The sequence below is a fragment of the Harpegnathos saltator genome, unplaced genomic scaffold (assembly GCF_003227715.2).
Source record: "Harpegnathos saltator strain DR-91 unplaced genomic scaffold, Hsal_v8.6 scaffold845, whole genome shotgun sequence".
Classification (NCBI taxonomy): Eukaryota; Metazoa; Arthropoda; class Insecta; order Hymenoptera; family Formicidae; genus Harpegnathos; species Harpegnathos saltator.
In genome coordinates this window covers 784144-807136 of record NW_020230699.1, presented here as the reverse complement: position 1 = coordinate 807136, position 22993 = coordinate 784144, and the positions used below count along the sequence as shown (strand labels likewise).

General features: G+C 50.4%; 1 protein-coding gene across 6 annotated transcripts in view; it reads left to right on the top strand.

Moving 5' to 3' along the window:
• LOC105185583 (low affinity immunoglobulin epsilon Fc receptor) overlaps nt 1–22993 on the top strand; it is a 147249-nt gene that overhangs the window by 14560 nt on the left and 109696 nt on the right. For 2 of the 6 annotated variants that reach the window (XM_025307322.1, XM_025307321.1), the window contains exon 2: nt 2233–2351. The exons of 1 other annotated variant lie outside the window; for it this stretch is intronic. The gene's annotated coding sequence lies outside the window, so the exon portion shown is untranslated. Of the gene's footprint in view, nt 1–867; nt 2352–22993 lie in introns of those variants that run through there. 3 more of the 6 variants (XM_025307320.1, XM_025307317.1, XM_025307318.1) reach the window with 2 other exon arrangements.

Below are 22993 nucleotides of genomic sequence, written 5' to 3'. Positions count from 1 at the left end.
AGTTAGTCACAAAATATTATCAAAAACAAGCACGATTTTTCAGTAATCTGACCCTGCAGTCCCCTTAATTCGATGGCCGACTGTATTAAGCCCGCCGCGTTGCTCTACCGCGAGCGATCGCCGAGCTAATCGGCAGGAAATAATTTGTTTGGCCGCACCTGGGTTACATAGGGTCCGATTGGCCGTAGATGATCGATCGCGCTTGTATACCGATCGTGCCGCTGCGCGTGTGTACACAGGAATTAGGCATCACCTAGGGTATTATCAATGTCGCCGGACAATGGAACGCGACGGTTAGAAACTTCCTTCCGGCGAGTTCGATCGAGCTTCTTTCTTTATTCTTTACGCGAGAGTGGCTGCGGATCGGAACAAATTGTAAATCTCGAAAAAAGGCTCGAGTAGAATCCGAAAGTGAATCGTATCAAACTGAAAAATGTAGTAACGGTAAATCAGCAAGCAATACGCTGAAATTGGAGTAGATTACGGATTTCTGAAAACAAATAAACGGACACTCGACTGTGAATCTCGGGAAGCAAGTCGAGAGGCTAGCTCGTCGTGGCGGTTGTAAGTGAGCGCGGGTGTACATTTTTTACAGAAATTTGAACTCAAGCTGTCAAATGCGCACCGGTGTTTTACATCTGGCGTGGCATAATTAGAATCGTCTATTATCGCGCGATAAACACATATACATATACATATACACATATAAATAAAGAAATATATATATATATATATATATCGTTATGGAATAGCGTATTAAATATAAATCCGCGAGCAGCGTAATTTGATGAATAATCTATCTAACATAATGTCTATTATAATTTCATAGAGCGTAACGTAATGAAGTGAACGCGTTACAGTCCGTTGCTCGAGCGTCGTTTAAATGTCGCATTATGATTAACATTAAACGAATGGCCACGCTTGAATTTCGGCGGGTATCAAATCAAAATCAGCTCTCGTTTGACGAGGAATTGGCACGCGCGATCGAAACGCGAGATTCTCGTTCGATAAATCGACAGTCTCCCGTACTCGAGGCCGTTGGCACTTGTTCGCATTCAGCTTCCAGTTTGCGCTCCACTGTCGGTTTTAGCGTTCACCTTTAAGATCGCCGCTGATCACCTTTAAGATCGTGAAAAATAAATTCTCCGGCGGACGATCCGCGGATGATACAATCGCGAATATTTCGTAATATTCGCGACGTTGTGATCGACACTCGTCCGTGTTACTCGAATTTACGATTCGACGACAGCCACTTACGGCGAGTCGCATGCCCCTCATTTCTTTTTTTATATAAAACAAGGATAAAATATATTCGAATCCTAATCGCGTGTCGATTTCGCAAGTGGTTTCGCGCCGCTAAGCATTCCAGCGTTTGAAGCTATTTGCGAGTCTTTTATCTATTCTCAACGTGTTTCGTCACACAGTCACTTTTCGGTCAAGGTAATGTCGACTTTAATTAGCTATTGCAATACTCTTCGACGATCCGCCGATCGGGACATCCTGTCCTTCACGCCTTCGCGTGAAGCAAAAGAACTTGCTTGGATTACCATACCCGAGTCACCCAGTATAATCCATGCGACATTAAAACCCCTGCGACATTAAAATGGCATAACAACGCCACGGACGGCAGGTACGCGCGTACGAGTCTTATCTTTCACGCTCTCGATTAAAGTGGAGATGTAGTGACTTTTAAAAATCCGGCTTTTACCGCCACTCGACTCATCTGAAGGGCACACTTGACGGTGGGGAAAGGAGGGATTGGAAAGGAGAGGAGGAGTGATATAAAATTAAAAAGCCAGGCCGACAACGATTATTCGTTTTAAAACGGCTCGCGTACGGAGAGGCACACTCTTTTTTCCCTTTTCTTCCCAAAGGCGACAGTCTGTCCGCGTCTCTGTCGCGTTAAATGTCAAACATTCCTCTTTTTGAGGCAGCAGTTAGTAATTTCACTTCCACTCGCGCGCGCTCGCGCGTAATCCACTTTCACGAAACCGGTATTGTGGTGCGCGACACTCGCACGGGGATCACGGCGACGGCGGCGGCGGCGGCGGCGGCGGCGGCGGCGGCTCGCTGGTGTTCTCGAGAACATCGAAAATTGTCAAACCGGTCGGTCAATCGGACCTGTCGCGAAACTCCGCTGGTTTCCGCGCGACAGCCGGCTCTCGCTGTTTTCGTTTCCGCATTGGAAGCTCTCGTAGTCTCGTAGGGTTGACAGTGGACGTACCTGTGCAGATGTCGCGTGTCGGTTTCATGTGTTACACGGTGCGCTGAGGATCGAGGACCGAAGGTGGAAAACCGTAGTGCGGGGGACGCCTCTCGGTGGAATTTCTTTAGCCAACTTCAGCGAAACGGTGAGTCAAGTAGCGAGATAAAGTTTAATGGATCCCCGAAGTCGAACTTTTGATGTACGTGTACAAGGGAGGAAGAGAAAGAGCGAGCGAGAGAGAGAAAGAGAGAGAGAGAGAGAGAGAGAGAGAGAGAGAGAGAGAGAGAGAGAGAGAGAAAGGGAGAGGGCAAGGGCGAGGAAATGCATTCAAGTGGTGCGCGAGCTTCATCGTAACTTTGAACAGTGTTCGCGCGTTAAAACACTTTGCTCCTGATCATTTCTTACGTCTGTCGTGCCCGCGAGGAGAACGTACAAGTTCACAACGACGTTACCGCGCTTTACCCCGAGTATAAAGTTGAGCGAGATAAATGTTACTTAAACGACGGTAAATAACGTTCTCCCGAAGTGCTCTTTGGTCGGCGAATGTAAGTGAATTATACGGCGTGGCTGATTGAGATTAATGGCGGGACGAAAAATCGCCGGGCTTCCCTCATCTGGAATAATTTCTTTTACACGAAACGCGCGGGACTTGCCTGGTATTATATCGAATTTGTAATTTTCCACTGATATCCTCTCTCTCTCTCTCTCTCTCTCTACCAATGGGCGCGATTAATTGAAAGCGACTCGTATTGGTGGCAGCTCTCTTTCGGCAGCTTTACACAGCTTTACGTTGATCATGTTTTTCGTGGGACGAATTACAGCAATGTCGAATGGATCGCGAATTAATCCGCGGTTTTTCACGCGTTCGATTTAATTGCGTTTGTTGAATTTCTCGGTCAGAATTAGGCTGCCATACCGCTGCTCGTGGCATGGCTATCTCACTCACTCAGCTAGTCGAGCATCTCGATCGCTATTCGGCCAATCGAATTTGCTGGATACCGATACCACGACATATCGATCGGCCAACAAACGAATTTACCGAACATTTGCTTGCTAATTCACCTATGCATGCCACATAATCTGGTTACGTCGCCGGCACCGCAGGAATGCGCAGGATACTCACCTGTGCGGCTTAATAGCCCTGTATCGCTCGTCGGTTTTCGCTCAAACGTAAATGTCTTCGCTAATACGTGTAGTACACGTACGTGACCGAGCCAGGTGAATTAGGAAGAAATTAATTGGAGAGGCGCGCACCTGCGTGTGCCTGCTTGAATCACCGACTATCGATGAAACGTCGCTCGAGTCACTTCAACGGCCGTTTCATCATTGTTACACGTGTACTTTCCCATCAAATGGTGTTTTCGATAGGACGTTTATACTCTTTTAAAAGCGCGAACGCATATTACATCGGTTTCCTTTGTCATCATATAATAATCAACCAAAGCTTCCGCTTTTCGGACTTTGAACGGTGCGTTTTTTTTTTTGAAATTTTTGAAGCTTCTACCTTGAAGTTTATTTTAAGCAACGACCTCTCGACCATAAAGTCGATGTCTCTGGACATTTTTATTCCGTCTTACGATACTAGAAAAAAGGAAGGAAAAAAGCAACGCATCGTTATTTGCGAAAACAGAGATCAGTTACTCAGCCGCTTTTCTGGTAAACCCGACCTGCCAGCGCGACCATTTTGCGGTGTCATGGGATATATAGTTTATCTCGTTCTTATGCGGTTAAAAAAATATCCCACTTTTCAGCGAATCCTCGCGTGTATTTTTTTGATCGCGGCTGGATTTTGCACTATAATCCGCTTCACGGTGTCACAGTCTGACGCGGCACACGCGTACAGTCCTATCGATCGGAGGTTACGGGAAATATGGCTGTCACTGCCTGCCGCTTTGCACAACAGTATGGTCCTTTGACACGTAAACCCTATTCGACGTAACCTTGGTTCCAGCATTCTGTGGTCTTAGCTCCAGTCCTTCATTTATACTCGGTTGGGCCAAATGCTCTCAATCTTTTCTTAATTAAGCCGCTCACGCGCCCGACTCGATCCTGACCGACGCAGGCTTAATCTTGCTGCAATACGCCATTGTAATTCAATTTTCGAACAATTCGACCCTCGCGAAACCTCGCTCGGTTAAACGATTGAACGTTATCTCGAAACTTTCGATTCCCATAGCCAGCGGAGCTTCCGCGTTCAAAATTTACACGCTTCGAGCTTCACTTTTGCTCATCGACGCTCTCGTCCCTCGTATCGTCAACCCCAAAAACCGCAAAATACGCGAACGCAGTCGTCGGCTAAATAAATAACAATCTCTCAGAGAGTGCCACACCTTCGAAAAGAATTATTCACCGCTGCCGTGATCGTAAAAAATAAAAGAAGAGATCTAACCCGGTAACGATAAGAGATGAGAAAGAGACATTCGAACGGCAAAGAATAATATGAAATTTGTGATGGCCACGGGGGGAAAGAGAATAAAGAAAGCGCCAAGGTGTAGAATTTGATTGTCAAATCGTTCCGAATAAGTACCTCTGATCGGCAAGAGCCTGCCTGATTGAGCGACGGGGTATACATAGTGCGGAGTCACATTCGATTATCGATCTTGCGCGAAGCCTCGGATTCCTTCGTGCGTGTGCCGCACGATTGAATCCGCCGATTTGCCGGGGTCTCGCCGAACGTTTGCCCGGCAAAATTCGCTTAGGCGTAACGTGCGTGAATCCGCGGCAACCTCGTTAGCGTAATACCAGGCCGCTGCGGTAACGCGTGAATGCGTCGCGTTGATATCGAGAAGCGAATTAGGCCAGTCCGCGCATCGCCATCTCTCGGAAACGTGGACTCTGCGATCCGTTGTCGTCGTCTTAATGGGGACGATCGTTCTTCCGTCTCGGCGGACTCGGCGCAGATAGAAATTAATCCGGCTCTTCCTCCCGAGCCGCGTCCGCCATACGTGAGCCACGCATTAACGACGGAAGTAACCGGAAAGGGCGGAAGTAATGAAATTTGCCGCTTCGTGGGGAATTACACGGCTGGAAATACGAGCGCGTGTCGGACGATAATGCCGCTGTTTTCTCTCCGTTTGGCCGGCCGATTGCTATGATTATCCCCCGACACGATCGGTCCGCGAGATCGTGCGCATGTCTCTTTTCGCTTTCGTTTCCATCGTCGCGTCGAGAGAATGTCATGTATGAAAATTTGCCGATGTCTCTCTGTCTGGTCCCACGTTTACCAGCGTTGCGAAAATTGACTCGAATCTCGGTTTCGTTGACTGGTTTTATGGACTTGGAATCAAGATCGGTTGTAACTGACGCCGATGAGAACGTCGCCAGAGCTCGTAGCCAAGATCTGCGCTCAGACGGAAGATAAATCTGATCTAAATTAGTCCGTGTAGTTACTCGAATTGATACCTGAATCTTAATCAAATGAGAATGTACGTGCTGTGTATATGTGTGTGTGTGTGTGTATGTGTGTGTGTGTGTGTGTGTATGTGTATGTGTAAGGGACGAATTTAACCCTTTCGGTACGAACGCTGATGTCATCGTTCTTTATGCAGCTTATACGTCTTGTAGCAACAATTAATCAATAATTTGTTGGGATGCATCTTTTGAGCTTTACAGTACTATGAAAATTCATAACGTGTGCAAAATCGTTTCCTGTACTACTTTCGAATATTTCGAATGATGTATGAGCAAAATGTTGCAGTACAAATTGCGACAAAAGTTTCGTAATTTCTTGGCCCATACGGAGATTTTCATCGAAAAATATATGTATATTCAAATACATTAAACAATAAAATATATATTAAATATATATATATATATAAATTACAAATATAAAAATAATATTTTATGTATAGTTATAAATGTAAATTATAAAATTAAAAAATATATTAAACATATATAATTATATATTATATGAATATTATAAAAAAGAAGTATAATTTTGACGTAGACTTTTTGATACAAGATTCCGTGCGAGTATATTTTAGCTGGATGAAGTAGCACGGATGTTAATATCCTCCAGGAAAATTCTTTTCGCGCGCACAAGTGCTCTCGCGACTATCGCTCTCGGCCGCCGCCGGCTGTACCGAAAAGGTTGATATACCGTGTAACTAACTACTTCAAGTTATCCCGTGGAATTGCTCGACCCGTTATATTACTCACTTACTTCGTGTTCACACGATTCCATTGCCAGTTAAGAGCCTGTTGACCATTTTTGACGTCGATCACGCGAACGATCTCCGCGCGCGCGAAGTGTCGCGAGCTCCGAGCGCAATTTCGACTGCCGAATCGTTGAAAGGATCCGCGCCCAGCGAGAGAGACGGGAAAGCCGCGGATCTATCTCGCGATAGCTCGCGTATTGATTTGAAAATGGCTGACAAAACCAGTTTCCATCCTGCGCCGCGCGCGCGCGCGCGCGGACAATCGCGATCGCGAGCTGTCTCGCTGTCAGACTTCGTCCGGCTGGATTTCCACGAGTTGTAAAATATCGCCGTACGCCGCGGGAGTAATTTGAAATTCGTTTTATCAATTAATATCGATGGACCGCGTCACACACGGCTTCTGCGTAGGCACTCCGGCTGGCATATCGGGGCTGCAGAGCCCGCCGGTATAATTGCCGCTGCGGTATCGTTTGTCAGTAACCCGTCATTACCTCGGCTTCTGCGTTGTTTGCGGCTAGCTCGGTCGTGCCATTTCCTCCTATCATTCTCTCCCTCTCTTTCCCTCGCCCTCTCCCTCCCTCCCTATCTCGCTCTCTTTCTCTCTCTCTCTCTCTCTCTCTCTCTCTCTCTCTCTCTCTCTCTCTCTCGTTCCCGCTCGTTCCTCTTTCACGCCCCCACAGGGGGATTACCCCGACGGTTATTGTCTTGCGCAGGGTATCGCCGGTAATAAAGCAGCAGACGATCGGCTATAAGCGACTTAAATAAGCTTTTTATAGAAAGCGATCTGCTCAGCGACCTCGTTCTCATAAAGTGTCTTCTCCCGTTCCGCGCATTGCCCGGCGTAATTACTTATCCGCCGACATCGTGTATAAATTTAAATAGTTATTAGGTCGTCGTCGTGCGCATGCGCGCGCGCGCGCGCTCGCGCTCGTTAAAAGATAATGATGCACCAGCAGGTGTTAAGATTCAGCGCGAGTCTCGTTTTTACGCGCGTAGCTGATAAACGACGCTCATTCATGCGCGGATGAACCGGCTAACGAAGGAACGCTGATCCGCGAATTACGATCGACGAGAGACAATTCGCGGTGGAGTCGCGGGGTTAATTACGATCGGGTGATCATCCAGACGGCGAACCTAACAATTTCTCCAGCGGTTGAGCGAAGATGCAGCCTGAGTCAATCTCTAATTTCTCGCACAAGTAAACACACACACACACACACACACACACACACACGAGAAGCGCATGTGCGACTGTTTGTTTCTTCCTCGCGTTCGTCGCGCAGACGAGTCGTAGTCTCTACTTCGCGGTGCGCTAGCGTAGAGGATAATTTTGCAGCGAAGTGTCTTATCGCCGGAAGTATTATCGTCGGTCGGAAGTTTCGACACGCGTCGCGAATTTCTCGCGCGGGACTCGCGCGCGCGAAGAAAGGGAGAGACCGAGAGAGAGAGAGAGAAACAGGGAAGCCGGGCGCGCCGCGCAGGGAAGCGTCGCCGTCGTCTCCTGTTTGTTGCCGAGCGTGCAACGAGTATCGTGTGTAATTGCTCCGCAATCGAGGTGCGGTAACCGACACAATATCTGCATACACTGGCGCTGCCGTTCGCGGACGAGGCTTAATTGCGCCTGCGTCAGGTACACGTACCCGCCGATGCTTTCTAATGCTTCGACGACGACGACGACGACGACGATGACGCCGGTGAGAGAGAGAGAGAGAGAGAGAGAGAGAGAGAGAGAGACGCGCTGGCAGGAGAGCAGCAGCGTTCACGGGCTGCTCTTTTGTTGGCGAAGCGATGCCACGTTGAAATTGCCAGCGACGTCCCACGACGTCGTCGAGCGAGCCGCGATCTCTCGCGACGCTTTATCACCGGCCGCGGGACGCCACGATGTGGCGGATGTTGTTTCGTAAACAAGGTGGAGCTCGAGTTAGCTGGAATCACCACGGGCAGATAAGCCGCCGTGATATCGGCGATCCTGCCTCGCCGGAGACGCCGGGACGATTATTTATTTTACGACGGGATTCTTCCGGGACTAACGGGTCCGCGGTACGAGAGTCCTCCGCGCGGCAACGCCGTCGCCGGTAAATCGCACGTTAATTGCCCGCTGAGCTTCGGCTGTGGTCGTAGGAAAGCTAGTCTAGCGAGGATTAGCTGCAACAGACGAATTTCAGCCTGATTGAAAATGATTCGCAGCAACGGCTGTGCGGTGGGACTTTCCTGTGTTGCGGGGCTTTCCTTCCTCTCGTCCTGGTCGTGCATCGTGAACAACCTGTTTCGATTCCGATCAGAACTCTTTCTCCGCTCAAGTTCCAGCGGAAGTCTTAATGATCCAGACTACTCCCTGATAACTTCAAATTTCTCAATCTTTTATACTTGGTCGAGAAATTTGTTTTCTTCCGATCAGGCGCTCTTATCTCGATGCTTATATTGAATTAGAAGATCGTTTCTTCTTCGCGCGCTTCTGTCACTCGACAGATATCTCAAACGTCGGCCGCGCGCTTCTCCCGGTATCCGTCTTAATCAGCGAGAGCACATTTACAACTCGACGCAGTTTGCTCTGAAATGGAGTCTGCGGTTCTCAGGCCGCGGAACCGCTCAACGGAACCTGCAACTCGACGCGCGAGCCCCGTCGATCGTCTCGCGCGAGCGACGTGTCTTTCACATCACGCACGCGAAGGCGAAATAATACCGAGTGCGCGAGAATACGTTCTGCTCGCTCCGCCGCGGCGCGGCGTGTCGTCGGCGAGGAAAAGGCGGAAAAGGACGAACGCAGCCAGCGGAGTCTTTCGCGATTATTTCAGCGCCCGTCTGCCGCTTGCCTGCCACCGTTCATTTCGCCGGCTGTGAGCGTGCGCGCGTTTTAATATATCTCATTCCACGCGGCAATTCACGGGCGACGCGCGTTCGCGGCGGGAATTTTGCCGATCGTCGCGAATATGACCGCGAACCAATAACCGCATCGCCAAATATTTCGCTCTCTCGTTGTTATCTCGCCGAGCGGCGCCGTCACGCAGCTGCCGTTTGTGCTGCGTCGTTACATGCTATTACGAAACAATTACGTAAGGCCAACGTGTGTGTTTGCATGTGTGTGTGTGTGTGTGTGTGTGTGTGTGTGTGTGTGTGTTTGTGTTCGTGTGCCCGGACGGCGGGTTAATTGTGCCGTTATTGGGCCGAGGAAAAGGCGCTACACGCTGTCGCGTCTCGCGTCTCGGCGAGAATAGCCGAGATCGATGTCGCCTTCGTGCGAACGACTGAGAATGCAGAAAAGGAAGAAGAAACGGAGGTGAAAAAGGGAACAGAGTGACACGCGCGCGTCGACGCGAGTTATTTGCGCGTTCGAGCGGCGACGGGGATACGGCGTACTTGAGCGTCGGTAAACGGGTGACATGGATCTCAAACGAATATCTCGCTCGGTCGCGCGACGAAAACGTTTCGCGATCGGCGGAAAGGAAGAAATGCGAGTGCGACAGGGGTGAAAGGCAGAGAGGCGAGAAGAGACGGAGGGAGGAAGGAGCGCGCGCGCGAGAGAGAGAATGTCGGGACGCGTTATTGCCGAGTTGTTAAATAAAACGGAATCGCGCGGAATTAAACGTGATGGATGATGAAGTATCGCTGAAGTAATATCCAAAGACAGCGCGCGCGCGCGTGAGAAAACGTGCCTCTTCCCGCTCGGAAAAACGGCGGGCCAGACGATTAATTTGTTTAGCCGACACCGCCGCTGCGTAATGACGGATTATGCAACATGCCCCTTTACTGTCGGCTTCGAAGTTGCGGCGGTTTGACTAATCGAGTTTGTCGAGCCGCGCGTTGCGCGGCGAAAGCGGCTTTTCTTAACGCGCGTGTGCCGGGCGATGGACGGAGCCGAAGAGTCAGTCGACTGATACGTCGAGGAGCTCGCCACTCATAATTTCGAGCCGATCTCGATCTCGCCGCTGGCGGCCCCTGAGAGGAGGAAGGAAGTAAATTGCGCGATTCTCTTAACCCTTTGAGGCATTGTGGTAAATATTACTTGGCGCTTATTTATTCTCACATTCTCATGAAATATTTCATATTTGAGGGATTCTTCGGCGTCGCGTTTTTCAGCTTCTCATACGATATGGGAACATACATGAAAGGTTGAAAAGTGTTTTGCACAAGTTGTCCATTTATTATAAATAAACAAAGTGTGAAAAGTACACATTTTTACAGAAGAAAGAATCATTTTTCTTCACGAACTGTGAGTGAATTTCTTGCTTAAAATCAAGGTCTTATGGGAAATAAAACCTTGATTAAAATGGAGGTTTTCTGGGTCGCCGATTACGAATCTGAGGTCCAAATTGTAAAATTTATCTTCCAAGATGGCGGATCATAAAATTTTTATATGATTAACTGGAATTGTACTTTGGTTAGCTTTCAAGGTCGCTGATTACGAATCACCCCGATGTCACCGAAATTATCGCGATTTTTCATGTCTGTGGCCGCCATCTTGAATGTTGGAAATCTGATAACGGACTCCGTAATCAGCGACTCCAAAAATCCCACAATACCCATTGTCACCGAAATTGTCGCGATTTTTCATTTTTGCGTCCGCCATCTTGAATTTCGAAAATCCGATAACGAATTCGTCATCGGCGATCCCAGAAAGCCCTGTATACAAAATTTTCATGTGATTCGGATTTTCTGAAAAAAATACGTGCCTCAAAGGATTAACTTGGCTTAACCGTCGCTCTTTCTCTCGCACTCGCTGCCTGCTGCGCGCTGCGAACCGAACGCGAATTCTGCGACATTCTGATAAAGTCAGCGAACGCTCACGGTAATCGGAGCGTTTTGATCAGCGAGTTCTCCCGACGGGCGCGCTCTTGATCGGCAAGCGTGAATTAAACGTGCGAGAAATACACGAAACTCTCGGCTCTTGGCTGTTTCGACGGCGGCATACGAAGCGACGGCAGTTTTCAACCTACTTTCGCTGAATCTCCTCGAATGAAAGTAATTCGCCTCGTTGTTCCGCGAATTTTGCATAAACCGCCGCTGCGCAGCCTGGAAGGGACTCGGTTTCCATAATGATGAACATGCCTCTGCTTCTTCAGTTTCTTGTTTTCCCTTTTTCCCGCGTTGATTGCGGATTTGACTTTAAAATCCGCCGTCCGTCGGAAGAAAACATCGTGCAAACAAAAATCTATGAAATTTCTACGTTCGTTACAGGGAGACAGGGAGTTTCTTCTTCTTCTTCCTCTTCTTCCTTTCCTCTACTTCCTCATTCTTTCGCTCCCTCTCTTTTTTAATCACTGCATGCCCGCGCCGCCGCGTGCTGGTTATTATATCAGCTCGCCCGATGGAAAAAGGCGCGTTTTTAATTTCGCGTACCGCTGGACACGAGGTAGAGGATCGGGATGATTCGGGGGATCCGGGCGGAAAAACGAACAGATTCGCATGAATCACGCAATAAATTGCCGCGACGGCGAACCTGACGAAAGCCGCGGTTTTTCCGCCGAACCGAGAGACAGTCGTTAATTGTTTTGTTTGCATCTACTTTGCATTCGGTGGCGGCGCGATTTATCGCGCGTTGCTGGCATCGCGAAGGGTGGTTCGCCTGGGTGGTTTGGGGAAGCGGAAACCGGAGGAGGATCACGGGGAGGGAGGGAGGGAGGGAGGGAGGGGCTGGAAGGACGGGGCGGTAGAGACGATGCATCGCCCGTAGCGGAAATCAAAATTAATGCGGCTAATTTGCAGCTCGAGGTGGGGACATTAGCGTAACAAATTTATGTTCCGTCGTTTCGGCGAGCGGAATGACAGGAGACTCGCCTGAGCGGCCGTGAGACAAAGAGATTATCCGATCGAATTAAATTTCCGCGGCATGTCGTTTCACGCGCCATTAATTAATCAGCTTAACCCTCGACTCATCCGATTGACCGGCCCGTTGATCGTCCCGTCGAAATGTTTCGGCGACAACGATAACGATCTATTTGGCTGATTTATCTAGCCGCTGATTGAAGAAGCTTTCCTTCTCCGCATGCGTTCGGCTTGAATGGAAGTTCGGCTCGAGGTTTGAGGTGTTCGCGGCAAATGTGCCTCAGTAACTCATAAACTGGGCGAATCGATCAAAATTGTATTCTCTCGTAGGAATTTCGTATTAGATTGCGATCGGCCAGAAACGATCGGGGGATAACGAGTGCCGGCTCAGCCGGCGACAATTATCGGGGAAGCAGCTATCGGGGACACTGTTCGCTCGTCCGCACGAGAGAGAGTTTTCATCACGAGATCGGTATGAAGGGCAGGACGAGAGTTTGCAGAAATAACACGGGTGCGTCGTAGAAAAATGATACTGTTCCACTCTCGCCGCTGCAGGGAGTCAATCGCCGGCGATATTCGGCGCGAAATACGCGAATCGGTACGAGCCGGCAGGTAAACACCAGGTTACAAAATGTATAAAAACTGCAAGGTGAAACAAAAGGGAGATACATTCCGCATAACGTGGCGGGGAGATTCGGCTTTGATTGACTTTGGCGGCGCGATCGCGCGCGAGAGCGTAACGATCGCGCGACGTTCGATCGCGCGAGAGATCGAGCCGGCAACCTGCTGACCGATCAGGCTCGCAGCAACGACCAGGCGATGGCGCGCAGGTGACGATGACTCCGGCAGCGGGTGTTTTCGAAAGCCCGTGCCGCGACGCGTTTCGGCCGCTGCGATCGAGACTCGGCCGTCGAGGTTGCGGCGTCGCGGCACCTTGGAAAATGTGAGCATGTCCTGGCTTCAGGTGAGCAAACAGGTGCATTCGATCAGGGGATCAGGTTGCGTGGGAGATCGGTCAGTCAGGTGGCGTTTCCAACCGGTTCGCCGCTCGGTAAACTCAGGTGGACACGGCGCCGCTGGCGACGATCGTTTTATCACGAGCGGCGACGGAGCGAGGGCGATGTTCGATTATCGCGCTCGCGAGCTCGCATAGCCGTTGAGTCGATTAAATCGCCCGGTATATTCGCCCGGGTCCTTTGATTAAATATCTGTGTACGCAATGTATGTATGTTTGAGTGGTACGTATCCGTGCATTAATTGAGTCATTCGGCGGATTGATCACGCAGCCGGTGAACTTGAAGCCAGCCCGGCATTGACATTTCCGTGTGATTGTTTCCGTGAGAGACTCGTCACCTGATAGATCGACGCGACGACGACGTCGCGCGAGAGCGCGGAGCGATTAACGGTCGCGGAGGAAAAAAAAAAATGCCACGAGCCGTGACGGAATGCTCCTCGTCGCTTGGTACCCTGATAGCGGCCACCTGGTCGCGCACCTGAACTACCTGAACCGTAAATTTATCTGCGCAGAAAGACCGTGGCTGGAGTCCTCCTCGCGGCCTTTACCGCTCTGGTAAGAGGAGATTCGTTTTGTTTCGAACCCTTCCCAAGCCGCGGCCGCCCTTTCCACGAGCGCGCCTCGTCGTGACGAGCGCGTATCTCGCGATCGTTGCTGCAACTTTCTCGTTCCGACGTGGAGTGTGTCTGTCCAGATGATAATTCGACACGCGACGAGACGATAAATCCAGAGAGAGAGAGAGAGAGAGAGAGAGAGAGAGACGAGATTCGCCGAAAGGCGCGAGCAATTTCCACGAATGATTATTCGTGGAATCGCTCGTGCACGAGTCTTTCGTCGCGACATTATTTTGTAAATTATTTGTAATTAATTATTGCGTTTAATTAATATTATTTTTACATGATCACTTTTCGATCGATCGACCGATTGTTTTCAATTAATTTCTACTCTGTTTGGTGCGACGCTGGTAATTCCCGAGTTGAGTATATACAATTTGCTTGTCAATTGAAAAATTTATCTTGCTCAGCGTTCGTTTTTCCATGCTTTGTTTCGTACAAATTTTCTACCTCATTTAAAAACGGCGAGTATAGTTTTTTACTTCCAATGCACGGAATACCGGTGCGACAACTTCGGCCGAATCCAATTAAGCGGAGTAACTCTGTCAATTTCGACCTTTCGATGACATTTCCTAAATCTCCGTACAGAAATTCCATATTTATGAGCCGAGCACCCGAGAGGAGACGTGCTCGTTCTCCCGAGTTTTAGATTCTAGCGACGATCCGACTCGCTTGGCCTTTCCTTTGGTCGAGAGGCCGCTCACAGACGAGTTTTACGGGAATTTCCAAAGATTTTACGGCTGTCCTGTTCGAAAGGTGGATTGAAATTAATTCTACCGAAATACCAAGTGCACCTCGCGCGATCGCGCAGCCTCGAGAGAGAAGTCGTCCTTCTGCTTAAACACGCCCCCCCCCCCCTAATTCCGCGCTGCAGTCCGTCGATCGCCGCATTTTTCTGCGAGGCGTGCTATTAAGAGACTATTAATTATTCGTTCACCCAGGTCGGAACTCGCGCGGCCGCTAATTAATGTCAAGTTTATTTCCTCAAGCTCGACCTTCCACGATGCCGATAACACGTTTCGTTATTAACGAACGTTCGGTAAATGTCACGCGAACTTTTTTCTGCGTATCGTATAAATTCCGAATACACTGATAACGAAAATATGCCTTATTTGCGTATCGTAAAAGCTGTCGTTTTGCAACATATTCGTTGCTCTCAACGAAATCTTTTTCTTCCTGGGGAAATGACGGGACGGGTGCGCATGTTACATTTTCCCGGAGTAATACTTATACTTCTAAATTCCACTGGCAATATATCGCGAGCAATTGGAATAATGGCAACGTGCGACGACGTGAAAGACGATTATCCAGCGGGAAAATCCCCCGTCAAGACGCGAGGATCTCAATAGTTGAATTTTAGCGCGACTGTCCAGCCCATTCGTCTCGCGCGAATATTTTTTTCGTCCGTGTCGGGCAATTTGTCGGGCATCGATTCGGCGATTTGGATCAGTCATCGATCGCTCACGCGTCGATCCGCGCGACGTTCTCCGAGCAGCAATTGACGCAGCTCGAGCGAGCTGAACATTTCCCTAGGTCAGGAGAACAGCACGGGCGTAAGCGCGATAGGTTAACGCAGTTCTAAGGTGAATGCGCCGAGGAATATGTCGCTGTATCGCGTCTTCGTGGAGCTGATAATGCGAATAGTGTGGTAGTGCGGTTTGTAGTAGGGCAACATATGCGTTGCTATCGTTTCATCGTTGGACGTTGCCTCGCGAGAGAGGCAGGCTCGCCTTGGCGCATCGGGAACTTTCGTACGGAGTCGTTAGCAAAGTTTTTACCAACGCCGTATCGTGAAAGTCGAGTGGAAGACAGCATTAGGACGTTAAATTCCGATAGGTTCGCCTCAGCGGCGATAATTATAGTTCCGCCGTTCAGTTCAGTGGATTCTTGCCGACGCTGTGACATTTAAGCGAAACGGAATCCGCGGCCGGCTGGTTGAACAAAATGGATCTTTTAGCACGAGGCCGACCGCGTGAATTAGCATATCTGAGAGAAATGAAAATCTATATAATCGATATAGCGCAGTGGGTGTTGCAACTGCCTCTAATCTGGCCGCGACATTCCTCAATCACACGACGCCCGTTTCGTTCGATTCGAGGACTCGTCGGGCGATTTATTTTAATTTCGACGCTTTATATGCCCATTTAATTCGTTTATACGTGTTTGCTGTTTTATATTCAATTCATGCCCGCCGTTTGTATCAACGCGTCGCTAATGAGAAACCTTTCATGCCGGGTCTTAAGTAGTCAGCTACGAATTTCACCAAATTGTAATATACATTTTAATTCAGCTGGATTTTGTCCCGGGACGAGGACACGTCTCCGTTTCTTGTTGGAACTTTGACATTTTCGACATGGAGATCTCAGCGTTTCAGCCGTAATGACACTCGCTCGTTCGAGTGCTTGTTCGAATGAAAGTTTCAAGTGCCCGTTATTTTTCTTCTTTAATGAATCTCCCTCCATCTCGAACATGAGCATCTTTATTTTTATCTCATGCCGCTGTTTCATCACTTTCGCGTATCGCTTTCGCGTATTACATACAAACGAGAAACGATACCGTCTGTACTCCAATTTGCTCAATCGGCCAAACGAGAGGAGAAAATATACAGAAAAGCAGCGGACGCGTTTTGTCGTCGTTAAGCTGTTACCTTCGCGACCAGCCTACCCCTACCTACCTGCGGACATATGTCGTTTTAGCTCGCAAACGCGAACGTAAACGCGAACGTCGCTCGCGAGCGCGGAGAAGCAACGGAGAGAGGGAAGCACGAGGAAGGAGGACGCAGGTGGAAGGTGGAGAGCGAGGTGGGAGGAGGATAGAGCGTAAACCGGTGACCTTACACCTTCGGGCAGGTGCAACATCCTGCCGTCTCTGCTCCCCTGCTCGCCCACGCTCGCGGAATTCACCTGAAAAGGAAATCTCTCTTGGCGTTGGCCGCGGCCGTTTTACCTGTTTGCGATGCGCGCGCGAGACGAGTCGTTATCGTCGTTATCGCCGCCGCCGCCGCCGCCGCCGTCGGCGATGACGACGGCGCAGCCGCGGCGCGCGCTCGGCTCTTCCTTCCTTCCTTCCTTCAGCAGCTCCGGACGGCTGTTCTCCTGATACCCGCTAGTCGTCGAAATCATTCAGACCATTTCGCGCGCGACGTGGTGTACTGCAGGTATATACGGATAATTTTATACTCGCACGCGCGCCGCCGCTCGCCCGTCGCTAACGTTAGGAAACGCGATAGACGACGACCTCGAGAAATGAGCGACGTGTCGCTGCACAGCGTTTATTATTGACGCCGGTCGAACGAGAAATTCGTGCATCACGATGCCGCGGAGACGTGTTACACAGAAATCATGCCTGCGAGTTAATTATTTGATACATCAACCGGGGAAGGGGGGAGGAGGAGGGACGTTCTCTTGGGTTTCCTCGAATTTTCGTAATTTTACAAGCCACGTTACCGTGGATCGGCATCCATCGCGTATGTGTGTGGCCCACGTCGACGTGAGCCAACGATGCCCGTGGTTATCGGAATTAGCGGAATTCAGGTCGCGACACCTCCGCGTTCGAGCGGCGCATTTCCCGCGCTGTGCCGGCTGAGTGGCGCACAGCGCGAGGACGAGTGCCGATTGCTCCGGCAAATATTTTCTCACGGCGATCCTCCGATTCCGGCGGCCAACCGCGCGTGGGGAATCAATTGACGCTTATCACGAAGTTTGTACCCTCAAACGGAGCAAGGTGGCCCGGTCGTCCGTATCGGCGGTGCTTGCGAATCTCCATTAAAACTCTCTCCTGCGCGCGCGCGCGCGCGCGCGAGAGAGAGAGGATCTCTCGAGAGAAGAGAGTAGGTGACGGTGGGGAGACGTGGAGAATGAGAGCAGACGGTGACAAGGGGGCAGGGAGAGCGGGGCTCGATTCGGTCCTTGAATGACAACGACGAGAGAGCCAGAGAGAGGGGGAGAGGGTTAAGCTAGAGGTACCTTCGTAGGCGAAGGTGGGAGGTGTGGGCGTTGAGCCAGGTAAAATGCTGCACCTCTGCTTCCCAGGCGAGCAGGCGATCGAGGAATCGGCTCGAGTGCAGGCGCAGGTTGAGCATCGTGCTGATGCCTGAGCCGCGATCCGCCAGGGGAACGCGAGACGGGCGTTTCCGGTGTCTCTCATTAGTCGCTGCTCCGAGTAATTAGACGTCGTATCGCGCAATGAGTTTCGCCGCCGTTCGCGAGCGAGAGCGAGCGAGCGAGAGAGAGAGAGAGAGAGAGAGAGGACCGTGCGAACTCGACGCGTCGTGGCCGCCTCGCTCGCCGCTTATTTCGGAGCTCCGTTTTTTTCTCGTCCTTGCGAACTTCCTCGACCCCTGGGGGAGGACGGGGGTCGGGGATTTGGAGATTGCCTCCCCTCCGGGGGGTTTCTTTTCGCATTGGGATATTAGAAAGCTGACGGCGCGTGTTTCTCGGTAACAGACAGAGAGAGAGAGAGAGAGAGAGAGAGAGAGAGAATGTAATTGTCACGTCGCGGTTACGTTGGGATAATTATGTAACGGCCTTGCTCTCTGCTGTAATTACATAGCCGTGGACGTAGCAGGGATTACGGTAAATATACCGCAATCACGCCGGCGCACGGCTTAAAATTCAAGTAGCGCGAGTTTCGCGCTGTTTCTCCGACTAATGTTATTTGGCTGAGGTACTTTATCGCAACCCGGCACTCTCGCGTGTCAATCGGCGCACGCGTGCCGTGCGAAACGATGTTTACCTCCCGCGGGAGGATTTCTATCTCAACGTCCGTAAAAGTGTCGTTGAGCCTGAAACAGAAATGTGCGCAGCCATTTTCGCGCGTGACGCACACGTAACAAGCGCGAAATGCGTCCGTGAGAGAATTTATCAGCATGGAGTTGCGTTTGCATATTCACGTGATATAATGGAATATTTGATTTGTTGAGCGATCGATTGAAATTTTTGTTCATCGGAACCTCCTCATCGGGTCAGTACCCACGCGGGTACTTTCGCGCCCTACAACGCTGATCGTTACTACCTCGGGCTCGCTCGCCTCTCCGACGTCCTCGGCGACGCCTGCGTGTCGAAAGAGGCTCATTCCTGCGCCGGTCACGCGCACGAAGGTGCTAGACGCGCGGCGGCACGTTGGCCGCGATCGACGTGCGCAGAGTCGCTGGTTATTGGTATCGATGTACCAGGAGACCAGGAGACGCTCGCAGGTACACGTCGCGCGACGCGTCCTGCTTTCGCGGCGGCGAACGTCGCGAGGACGATTGTCCCGGAGAGAGGGAGAGGGAGAGGGAGAGAGTGAGCACGAGTGCGAGTGAGTCTCGGTCATAACACGCAGCAGGAGCCGATGACGTCTTCCAGTTCCGGCTTAGGCGTTTCCAGATCGAGCGCGTTGGCTCCGGGTTCTCGTGCACTCTGAATGAAACTATAAGAAGCGAAATCGCCTGTCGACCTATTATAAAACGGACAATAATTATATTCGTACTTAACCTTTGACACTTGAGAAATATTTCTACCATTCCGTTTTTATATTTCCAATTATTATATGTATTAATATACAATTATACGCAAAATTTTATTATTATAAAATTTTGCATCTCGTAGTTTTTTTAAAGTGTGATATATTTTATTGTTTTGTCACTGTCTATCTTCGAGTCTTTATCGCGCCAGCACAGCTGGCATTTCGAATTGACAGAAGGTTAATGATTGGGTGGTGAACATTGACGAATACTTGATAGATACATTAGCGACGCGATGTTAAATAAGAAGGAAAAAAATGAATAAACGTCAGACGTTGGCATTGAATAGTAAGCCGAAGGAGGAAATCTTTATATCAACGTCGCTGCGCAAGCAGTGAAATCTTGTTCGGGACGCGCGAAATTCCGGTATTTAATTTAAACGGAAACTCCTCTAAGCTGATGTCTCGACTTTCTCGTGAATGTCGCGGCAAAAAGACGCGATATACGGAAGTGACGTCGAGAGATGACTTTCGAAAGCTCCGCTCTGCCAGCCTGTCTGTCTACCTACCTGCCTGCCTGCCTGCCTGCCTGCCTGCCGACTCGCATCGCGTTTCAAAGTTTCGACGAGCGGGTCTTTTTTGCCCGTCTCGCTGGAAGCAAAGCAACGTTCCATTCGGCAATTCCGCGAAACTCGGCGGCGGTGCAGCAAAATAAGACTGTACGGGAGTAACTTTGAAACTTTAGCGCGCCGAGCGAATACCGCCGGCTCTAAGAATGCGCGGATAGAATTTTATGAACTCGAGAAATGCGCGAGGGGGAATTAAGAAAAAGCTTCGCGCGACGCGACTTTACGCGTGACCTTACGACCTGCGATCCGTGTAAACTGCACGCACCATGCGATAATTACGGCCGTCGGTGTTTCCGCAAACTCTCCTCCGCAAAACCAGACGAGATTTTCAACAGTGTACTACATCGTTGAGGAATGCGGAATATTCCGAAATGAAAAGCGCATTATTTATTTGGTATAAATTTCAGGATATATCACGCGCGAATACCGAGGAGCGGAGGCAATCGACAAAAGAATCTTGACTGGCTGAAGTATCCGGCACACAAATAACGAAAATACATCGATCGTCACATGTGCGATTGTGAGGAATTTAATCGATCGATGAAATTAATTAAATTAATCGAGTCGTACGATAAATTCAGTCCAAATATTCGAGCGAGAGAGAATGATTACACGCAATCGAGATTCGACGCGTTAGCTTTGACCGTTCCAATCAGCCAAGATTTCAATCCGACCGACTCCGGCCAACTCCGCCGGGGAGCGGACGCGCACGGAGGCGCTGAATTCGTAAAGCCAATATGCGCGAGAAAAGCGACGGCAGCTTTTCTCCCTGGGAAAAGCTGCCGCGCGGCTAATGGATTAATTAAAAGAAGGCCGAAATTGAGTGTAACGCGCGAGATTGCTCGGCCGCCTTCGCTCATGGGCGCCGTAAAGCCGGCCCTGGAGAAATCCAGGCTCAGGTGAGCTCCCGGGAACAGGTATATCGATCAGCTGGTTAATTAAATACCGTATACCTCTCCGCGGCTCCTCCTCCGGTCCCGGGCTGCGGTCCTGCTACTCCTGAAAGCGCGGCGGCGGCTGCCGCGCTTCTCGCAGCTGGCTCGGAGCGCGGGCTGTTGCCGCCACGACGAGCCGGGGAATCGGTCTTTCCGCCAATCAACAGGTGGCTTCCCGCCGTGTATCATCTCCCTGTAGGGAGTGGCGGGCAAGTCGGCGAACGTGGGCCGCTCCTGCAACGAAGGATCCTCCCGATATCGCGAGCTTCTGAAAATTAAAGCCTCGAACCTTCTGCCCGACGCGACTCGGATCGATTATCGTCCCGGCGCGGCGGCGCCGCGCTCCGCCCCCGCAGTTAATTTTACATCGACGCCAGAGCATTCGAGGATCGCCTCCGGGATTGCGGCCGAGCGATAATTGGAGCGCCAGCTTCGCGCGCGGTGCTGCGAAGCTATCGAATACGCGGCGGCTGGATAGGCGAGCGCGCGATGTGGAGGAGGATGGAGGTGGAGAGGAGCGGTGGTGCCAATGAGCGCTACAGAAGTGGATTCCACTTATCGAACTCGCTGATAACTTCTGCCCGATTGTTAGAAGCGGCGCGGCTTCTCGCTGTTATCGGGGGCGGGGGGGGGGCGCGAGATAATTGCGAGCTGTGACGAGCTGCGCGACGAAGAAAAGTGCGACGTTGCGGTTACGGCGTGACGACGTGAGGGTCGTGCGTTGCGCCGAAAAAATGTGTGGAGAGCTGGGAAGCGGGGCGAGAAATGCGGCGAATGAAAAGTCGAAATAATGTCGAGCCCCGAATTATATTAGTTAATAATTTAATATAATAATTTTACACACGAAAGTACGCATGATAATTCGCATACTAATTCCGCCGAGGAAGTATAAAATGCTGGAAAACGAGATATTTTTACCGACATAATTTCGTGAAATGTAATTTTTATCGGAATAGCGGGATTTTTTCTTTGTGCAACCTGAGGCACCTCTGTTTCGCTCGAATACACCAACGTAAAATTGAACATGAAATATTTCATGCCTGCGTCACCGCGGGAAATATCCGAAGATTTGTGAAACACATGTGCGCGCGCAATCGATTGCAAAAAGTCCGCAACGCGTTTCGATCGGAAGCGTTCCGCGATGCGAAGGAAAACCGCGCCGACGTTTTCACCTGTCCGGAGACTCCTCCTCGAGCGCCGAAGAGCTTCTTGCCGCCGACTGCAAACGCGCGCGCGCGGTCGTAATTCCGACTCTTCGAGCGATTTCTCGCGAAAGTAACATCCGTCCCGGGCGATATATTATCCCCGTCGCGAATTCCACGTCGTCGTCCGAGGGCGAGTCCATCGGCGGGCCCGCGACAAGCGATAAAGCGCGATTCCACCCTATATATATAACTCGTTCGCAAAATAACGCTGCGATTCGCGGAGATTAAGCGGGCTCCCGGCGCGTCCCGGCTATAAATACTTCCGCTTAGCAGGATCGCGAACGCACGCGGCTCGAATTAATTTCGTATCAAGTAGGCGAACTCTTTGCCCGCCCGCGCCGGCTCGTTCGCGAAACGTTGCAGAAACGGTTAATTGTTTCCCGGTACGGTCTCTCCGTATGAGAACTGCTTCTCCGCGCGCGCTGGCATAAAGTTAATTGTCTGCGCGTGCACGTGTCGCGCCAGAGCTGCAGCCGCCTCCCTCCTCCTTATCCCTGCACGCTGCCTCCACCGCCTTGCGGCGCACTCATTAATTCCCTTTCCGAAGTCGTCGTCATTTATTTACGATTACAGCACTCTCCGCGGAGTTTCCGGTGCTTGTCTCGCGCGCGCTCCGCCGCGAGACCAAGCCGAGCCGTTCTTACGAGATTAAGTGCCGTGTTAACTTTTTAGTCCCGCCCCGCAGCGCGATTTATTCCGCCGTTGATTCCCCCGATCGATTCGTATTCGTTTCTTCCCCAGTGTGTTCCGCGAGCTTTTAGTTTCCTCGGTTACGTCGTCGCCGCAGACTACCCCGACTAGAAATTTTGGTCAGATTCACTTAACATTGATGAGGACCTAATAGGGTGAATGAAAGGTAATCCTAAGTAAGTCAGTCCTTATAATGTCCTAAGGACAAATGAGTAAGGAAGACCTTTATAAGGTTATAATGATTGGGTCCTTAATGTATACCAACCTAGTGTATGATATAATATGGTTCAGTTAATCAGATCCTTTGTCGGGATCTTATCCATTGTACCTGATATGA